The sequence below is a fragment of the Oryctolagus cuniculus genome, chromosome 16, assembly GCF_964237555.1.
Source record: "Oryctolagus cuniculus chromosome 16, mOryCun1.1, whole genome shotgun sequence".
In the NCBI taxonomy this organism is placed as follows: Eukaryota; Metazoa; Chordata; class Mammalia; order Lagomorpha; family Leporidae; genus Oryctolagus; species Oryctolagus cuniculus.
The window spans coordinates 39,422,456-39,431,017 of NC_091447.1; the positions used below are offsets into that span (position 1 = coordinate 39,422,456).

An 8,562-nucleotide genomic window follows, 5' to 3' on the forward strand; every position below is an offset into this window, starting at 1 on the left:
CAGAAGATGTTTAACATCATTAGATGCTAGAGAAATGCAAATCTGAACCATGATGAAACACTCCTATGCACATTCCCACTATAAGAAATTTAAATTCAATGTCATTATAAGTAAAAATGATCAAGAAAATGATGCGGAGCATACATTCTTAAGCTTGTGGAAAAAAGTAAGAGAAGGTAAAAATACACATTTAACTATGTCCCAAGGTTTTATGAGGGACACCACTTTGTGGTTGAAAATGATTGATCTTAAAGAAAGCCAGGTCTTACCAAAGAAAATTGAATTTAATGAATTATCATTGTTATTGTTTGGGAAAAAATTTTGAGACATCTTTCTGTTATCATTAAACTTTGTTTTAATGGATCTCACAATTCTGTGACAGATTTTTGGTCAAGTTGTTTCCATTAAAAAGTATTGATTTTAGAAGCTAATAACTTAAAACTGCAATGTACCAAAAAAAAAAAAAAAAAGAGGTCCACAAAACATTCTCCTTTCCTTCTAAAGGTTTTACGATGCATTGTTTTTGTCAACCAGTCTTTTACTATTGAACTTAAATGGCCAATTGAGACAAACAGTTCTGAGACCATTTCTCCACCACTGATTAAGACTAGGGTGGAAGACTAGGGTGGCAGGTGTTACTTAATATTCATTTATTTAATTAATAGTTAATATTCATTTAGCCTTCTGAGCTTTCTGGGCAGAGTTGGTGACTTTGCCAGCTCCAGCAGCCTTCTTGTTTGATGCTTTGGTCACACCCACAGCAACCATCTGTCTCATGTCACAGACAGCAGGACAACCCAGGGGAGGACAGTTAGAAAAGCTCTTAACACACATGGGCTTGCTAGGAACCATATCATCAATGGCAGCGTCAGCAGATTTAGAGCCATCAAAAATGTAGGGCCATCTTCCAGCTTCTTTCCAGATTCATGATCAATCTTTTCGTTCAGCTCAGCAAACTTGCAAGCAGTGTGACTTGTGTGACAACCCAGCACAGGGGTGTACCCAGCACTGATTTGACCTGGTGGCTCAGGATAATCATCCGAGCAGTAAAGCCAGCTGCTTCCACTGGTGGGTCATTTATGCTGTCACCAGCAATGTTGCCATGACAAAGGTCTTTGACAGACACGGTCCTGACATTGAAGCCCACGTTGTCCCCAGGGAGAACTTCACTCAAAGCTTCAGGGTACATTTCCATGGACTTGACTTCAGTTGTGATGGTGACTGGAGCAAAAGGAACCACCATGGCAGGTTGGAGAACACCAGTCTCTACTTGGCACACAGGGACAGTACTAATACCACCAATTTTGTAGACTTCCTGTAGGGGCAGACGCAAAGGCTTATCAGTTGGTGGGAGGATGCAATCCGGGGCTTCCAGCAGTGTGGTTCCACTGATATTGCCATCTTTTCAGGGATTTTCCATCCCTTGAACCACAGCACATTGCACTTGGCTCCAGCATGTTGTCACCATGCCAACCGTAAATTGGCACAAATGCTGCTGTGGAGCCAATTTTCTTAATGTAGGTGCTGACTTCTTTACCGATTTCCTTGTATGTCTTCTGGCTGTAGGGTGGCTCAGTGGAATCCATCTTGTTAACACCAACACTTAGTTGTTTCACACCCAGTGTGTAAGCCAGAAGGGCACGCTCACAGGTCTGCCCATTCTTGGGGACACCAACTTCCAATTCCCCGACACCAGCAGTAACAACCAGGACAGCACCGTCAGCCTGAGATGTGCCTGTAGTCAAGTTTCTGATGAGGTCTCTGTGTGCTGGGCAGCAATGAGAGTCGCTAACACTTGCCGGTCCCAGATTTCCACAGGGAGATGTTGATGGTGATACCTCACTCACGTTCAGCTTCCAGTTTATCCCAGACCCACACATACTTGAAGGAACCCTTTATCATCTCGGCAGCCTCCTCAAATTTTTCAATGGTTCTTTTGTCGATGCCACAACATTTGTAGATCAGATGGCCAGTGGTGGTGGACTAGCCCAAATCTACGTGTCCAGCGGTGACGATGTTGATATGAGTCTTTTCCTTTCCCGTTCTGGCTTTGATTTAGTGGTCATTTTCATTTTCATGGCAAACCCACTGTGAAAAACCAAATTTTGTGACTTCTTTAGCAGTGATCTCTTGCTAAAGGAAAAAACCATTTTATCTTCTTGATTACATGAAAAATCCAAAGTTTTACATTTGGCCATGTGTAAATGAGGGAATTGTGAGAAGAGGATATTCATTTCTTTTAACTATTTTAACCTATTAGCTAGAAATTATATCTATATTTTATGTATTAGTCAACTTGCCATCACTATGACAAAATACCTCTCACAGGCTACTAAAAAAACACATTTCTGCTCCTAAGTACTTCAAGGGCAAGGGAAGTTTATTTACGGCAGAGAAGAAAAACCATTGTAAACTTACTAGGTCAACTTAAAGGTTCAAATGCAAACATTTTAGACTTTTGCAAGCATTCTCTAGCCCTGGGATAGCTGTGGAAACCATTATGAGCAAGTTACTTGGATGGTAGGGGAAGTCAAGGAAAACAAATAAACCACAGTGAAAACTACCAAAATGAATCCTGGAAACTGAGCAGAAAGCGCATCAAAAAATGGTCCTGACAGATGTGTCAGTCAGATTGGAAGACTCTAAACAAGTGCAAAATGAAACCATAAGAGAATCACAAAAGCAAAGTGAAAAATCAACAGGTTTTGAAAACCCTACAGGACACCATAGAAAGGAAAAGATATTAATACAGGACCATCACAAAGGACGAGTCTGTGGAGCTGACCAAGACTACAAAGAAAATCTCTCTGCAGTGATAATGGTGCAAAAAGGACACAAAGATGCGAGCATGGGGGCTCAAGGTATGTGGTCAGGGACTTGGAGCAAGCTCACTGCATACAGGGAATTAAAGAGAGGGTGGTGACAGAAAAGAATGCAACATTATTAGAGAATGTGCCTCTTTGTGCCAAGTGCTATCTTCTGAATCCAAACAAGTGGACGAGTGAAGGGAAGATTTGTGGGTGGATGAAGAGCCTGTAAGAGGTACATCCCTGAATCACAGAAATCAGCCCCTGGCAAGTGTCGGTTGGGTGATGGAGTTCCCCACGGTGCTCTGCACACTGTTGCTCCCACCAGGTGGCTGGCGAATGCTGTGTCCAGCTGGGTTTCAGGCTAGCAGAACAGGGTCTTGGGAACAGCAGGCAGCCTTTCATTTACTACATAAAAACCAAGACTTTAATACTCATGTATTAACCATTTTTGACAGACTAGAGGTTTTGTAGTACAGTCTCAGGGGAAGAGCTCAGGGAAGCAGTGTACCCTCCGCTGTAACTGGAAGGGAGAACAAATGGAGGGCTCGGAGCTGGGACAGGAGAGGATAAATGAGGGAACAGTAAGCACTGTGAGACTTTCACAGGTGCCCTGGTCAAACTCGTAAGTCAGGAGCTGTTTAGTACAGTAGAAACAATCAATCAGCATTAGCAAGTAACTTGAATCCAAGAGGAAAGCAAAAATAAAGTTGAATTGGGAACACTGATAGGTTCTGTAAGAGTTAGTCCATAAATACTTAATCTTGTTAAAGAGGAGGTATTATGAGACAGTATGTAATTAATACGGTAGTCAAGTATGGAGGGGTCCTGCCATATGTTTGTGGAATTCTAGTCTTTTTCTAGCAATCACTCTCCTCTCCCACTTTGCACGAGGAGAACAATGAAGTAGTGGTTCAGGAGGCTGCTGGGGGAACTGAAGGCAGCGAACGGTGAAAGCAGGCATTCCCAGCCTGTTATGTAACCAGGGATAGAATTATTTTTGAGGAAGTTGGGAAGAAGCAACATCCTTAAAAGTACTATTAATAGTAAGCCCTGCTTCAAGGAAACATTGAGCAACTGTAGCTTCAGTGACTGAGAAAATCCACCCATCGTCACAAAAGCCCTGGCAAAAGAAAGAGATCAAGAAACCCCAGAGGAAACCAGAACTCAGATCCGAGTGTCCCCTTCATCACATGGAGCCAAGAGTTACCACCTCCTCAGAGGCAGGAGCACAGGAAGACTCAGGGTCTCCTTTGAAGTGAAGTGACTGCCAGAAGCTCCTCATGACTGTGCAGTGTGGTGTACATGTAGTTATCATTCCTTAGGCTGAGCACTTGGGTTACGTTCCTGGCAAAATCATCTACTACTGAAGATAAACATCTGAACTGAGCAGACTGCTCATAGCACTCAGAATGCTAATATGTACAGGAGGAAAAGCTTATACAGGGATTATCTTGAATAAACTCACAAGCTTGCCTGCGGGGAGCTTTTTAAAGAAAGGACAGCATAGGTTTCTTGGGACTTTATTTTCACTTTCATCTTTATTAAAAATCATCTGAGTAACCAAGAGATACAACCCTGGTCAGAATAGGGCATGGGGCAGAATTCTTCTGGTCATCCCCCTGTGTTATTTATCCTGCTAGGTCCAATGGACTGTATTGGCCATAACTTTGATAGAGATGGTGGTCACAGTGAGTTGTCTTAAGTCACAGAGCCATAGGCTTTGTTCTCAGCTATGTTCTGTACTTGCTTTGGAACACACACAAAAGGATCTGATTGTGTGACTTCATTTATGAGTCTGCTCACTAGCTATAGCAGACTTGATATTTCCTAGCTTTGGAAGGCTGTGATGAAGACTAAAGGGTAAATACAAATTGCTTTAAACACACATGTCAGCAGACAGCCATTATGATGGCAGAAGCAGTAGGGTGTCCAAACAAAACCCAAACCAAAAAGAGGATTTTAATGTTATAGTTTTCAGAACCACAACAGAGAGAAAAGTTTCTCTTTTGTTAAGTGAAGTTAAGGTTTCATCATAAAAACTATGGTTGTTGCGAGATTATCTCATGATTTGCGAACTTAAAGATTTTGCTAACTTATTATACTAGCAATAGTAATCCAACATATCAACATTTGCTGCTGGCACGTTAGGTGGTTCCACATATAGCTGTTGAATAATTTTCAGAACTGGGCAACCCCTCCACAATGTGCCATATCACTGGTTGATTTCTCATTTCACAATAAATGACTGTAATTTACTTGGCCCACTGCACATTTTTCCTAGTGTTATGGCCAATATTATTGAAATGAGATTCATAAAAATATAATAAGAACACACCATTATTTATCAACTTCAGCCTTCTAGACATAGATTCATTCATGGTATTTTGAACATTATAATGCTAGGTTACACTGAATCTAACTGGCTTCCCTGATTGGTGAACCCATCCTTAATTGGGAATAAAATTCCAACAATAATGACATTAAAGTCATTATATGATCTGATTAGTTGACAATTATTGTTTTTTAAAAAATTTTCTTTGAGTCAGAGAGAGACCAACAGCAGGAGCCAGAAACAAAAGAGGTGTTGTCTACACTGGCTCCTTCTCCAACTGCCCACAGTGGCTTGGGCCAGGCCACCCAGAAGCCAGGAGCCTGGAAGCCAATCAGCGTCTCCTGTACAGAGAAGGGACCCAACCATGTAGGCTAGCACTTGATGCCTCCAAGGGGGTGCATTAGCAGGAATCTGGAATTGGAAGCAGAGCCAGAATTCAAACCCAAACACTCTGATTTGGATGTGGGAATCACAAGTGGTGGTTTAACTGTGGTATGAGTTCCTGCCCAGATAATGCTGTTCTTAAAAGATTCTGTCAGAGATTGGATTAAGATGATGGAGTAGGGAGGAGGCTTTCTGCTCTAGTCTAAGAGAAGATAGTTTTTGAAAAGTGGAAAGATTGCAGTCTCAGGGAAGAGTTAGGGAGAAAAAAGCAGGGGAAACTCTATGCAAATTGGAGGGACACAGTAGACCTAGGTGGAGGGCTTGGACACACACAACTCCTTAAGCTGGGTGATAAAAAAAAAGCCATCTTAAATGATAAAGTGTTCATATTACGTGTTAAAGTGATCATATAGATAAGATTAAGTATTAAAGAGGTCATAAAAATATGATCAAACATTGGTAATAATAATTAAAATAGAATTAAAAAGGAGAGAATGTTCCAACATGGGAAACAGTCCATGCAGAAGACTCATAGAATGACAATTGCTTTAAATAGCACTCTGACCTCAGAATCAGCCTGGTCTGACTGAAAAGCCCATGAGAGCATTTCAGGTGTGGAAAGCCAAGACCCTGTGTCATTAAAAGGTCCTACATGAAGGATCTCTGTGAGAGACACCCCAGTGGAAAGAAGTGGCCATCAAAGAAGGATGTACTTTTCTCTGAAGGCAGGAGAGAACTTCTACTTTGCTATGGCCTTGTCTAAATACTGTCGGAGATTGTGGATTCAAAAGGCCTTGGCAACACAGGTCAAGAACCTCGGGTGATCACTGACATCATACATTGTTGCTCCCCCTCTTCGTGGAGGAACGACACAGGACCTTGCCTAGGTTTCCTATCCGAGTCACGGCACCATTATGTCGCTCCCCGTCTTCGTGGAGGAGCGACACTGAACCCTGCGCTGTTCTTTTGTCTGCTCGGCCCTCCCCGGGTTTGCTGCTGGTTCTTCCCGGGTTGGCTACCATCCCTTCCACCTCCGTGGAAGGGCGGTTCCCCCTGCCACTTTCCCCACTTCCGCGGGGGAGCGGCATACCGCTGGCTGGCTCTCTTGGGGGCTGCACAGGTGTTCCTCTTAGATGTTCCTGGTGCATGTTGTCTCTCTCCTCCTTTATAGTCCTTTTCCACCAATCCCAACTCTGCTACCCACATGCCGAGTACGCTGCTCTCCTCCAATCAGGAGCAGCTCCTGCAGCTTGTCAAGTTGGTGAAAGGCAGCTGGGTAGAAGCTGTTTGCTTCTCTCCCAGCACCATATTGTGGGAGAGCAGATGCATAGAATAAGTCTTAATTCCAGTAACTTAGTCTAGTCCGAGTTGCTCCCAGTTGCTCCCCACAGTACATAAGATATTTTTAAATTAACAACAGTAGTCATTGTGCACTTAATTTGTCATGTAGGACTTCAATCCTCAATGAGTTGCATTATGAGAATTAACTGTAAAACTTGTTCTCAGTTGGCAGGTGCTGTGGCTCACTAGGCTAATTCTCTGCCTGCGGCATTGGCACTCTGGGTTCTAGTTCTGGTTGGGGCCCCGGTTCTGTCCCAGTTGCTCCTCTTCCAGTCCAGCTCTCTGCTGTGGCCCGGGAAGGCAGTGGAGGATGCCCCAAGTGCTTGGGCCCTGCACCCACATGGGAGACCAGGAGGAAGCACTTGGCTCCTGGCTTTGGATTTGTGCAGCGCGCCAGCAGTAGCAGCCATTTGGGGGGGTGAACCAACAGAAGGAAGACCTTTCTCTCTCTCTCTCTCTACCTGCCCCCCCCCCCAAAAAAAAACCTTGTTCTGTGTGTGTGTGTGGGGGGGTAAATTGTTGAAATCTTTACTTAGTACAGAATTAGTCTTCTGGGTATAAAGTTAATTGAAAATGAATCTTAGTGGAGAATAGGACTGGGAATGGGAGAAGGAGGAGGTGGTGGGGTGGGAGTGGAGTGGGAGGGTGGGTATGGTGGGATGAATCACTATATTCCTAAAGTTGTGCTTATGAAATTTTTACTCATTAAGTAAAAGGTTTCTTTGGAAAAAAAAAAAAAGCATTCTGTCAGATTAAACCATGCACTATTCATTTTTTAACAAACTTTATATTTTATTAGTTTTTCCATTTATGAAGTCCTCTAAAACTTATAAAAGGTGATGGGAAAAAGCGTATTTTCATTAGGAACCAAAACCTCCATTTTTTTTTGTCATCTCCTGAGAATTTCAGGAGTATTCACAAGTACACACAACCAAATAACGTAATTTAGTGAGAAAACTGTGACAAGGAAGACAGACAGAAGAACTAAATGCATCCGACGATGAACTAAAAGTCAAAATGTGCATTACTAAGCCTTGTCTTCAGTGAAAGATGGGTTTCTAATTAGGTTCCGTGCTTCCTAGTGGCCAGTGTAAAGAAAGAAATGTACTCCCCCAGGTCTTTAAGGCAGAAGTAAATATATTACCTTAGGAAAGCATATTAATAATAATAGTTATTCTTCCTGGTACCAAGATAAGAAAGAAGCTTCTCAAGTGTCTGTGTAGAAATTGTCCTGAACGATAGGCTGACATCAATCACAGGGGCAGATTTCCAAGGCCTGCTCCTTAGAGCACCAAATTGGAATCAGCTTAGGAAGAGTAATTTTATAGAGCAGATGAGGAGTGCGGGTTCGTTTACTGGGAGCTGGGAGCTGCTTTCTCATTGCTATGAGAGTTCACAAACATAAGTGACTATATAAGAACGTGAACTCTCAAAAAACACTAGCACAACGACTTCCCATGCATATGAATAATGTGTAAAATTCCTTCTACGTAGTAAGGACTGTCGTTGTTCTTGAAAAACTCATATATGAGTTTTTGGCTTTTTCATCTATTAGTGAACTGGAAAGAATTATTTAATAAATGCTTTTACAAATAAACCACATAGAATTTTTATAATTCTCCTGCATTAAAAACTCGCCTGCTTTTATTAAATGTAAGGAGAATAGGAGGAAAGCTAAATAATCTGTAAGCTTTT

At 42.3% G+C, this 8,562-nt stretch overlaps 1 pseudogene; it reads right to left on the reverse strand.

The window, feature by feature from the left end:
- Positions 1-385: 385 nt before the first annotated feature.
- On the reverse strand, positions 386-3,917 carry LOC100351073 (elongation factor 1-alpha 1 pseudogene; annotated as a pseudogene).
- Between the last annotated feature and the right edge of the window lie 4,645 nt (positions 3,918-8,562).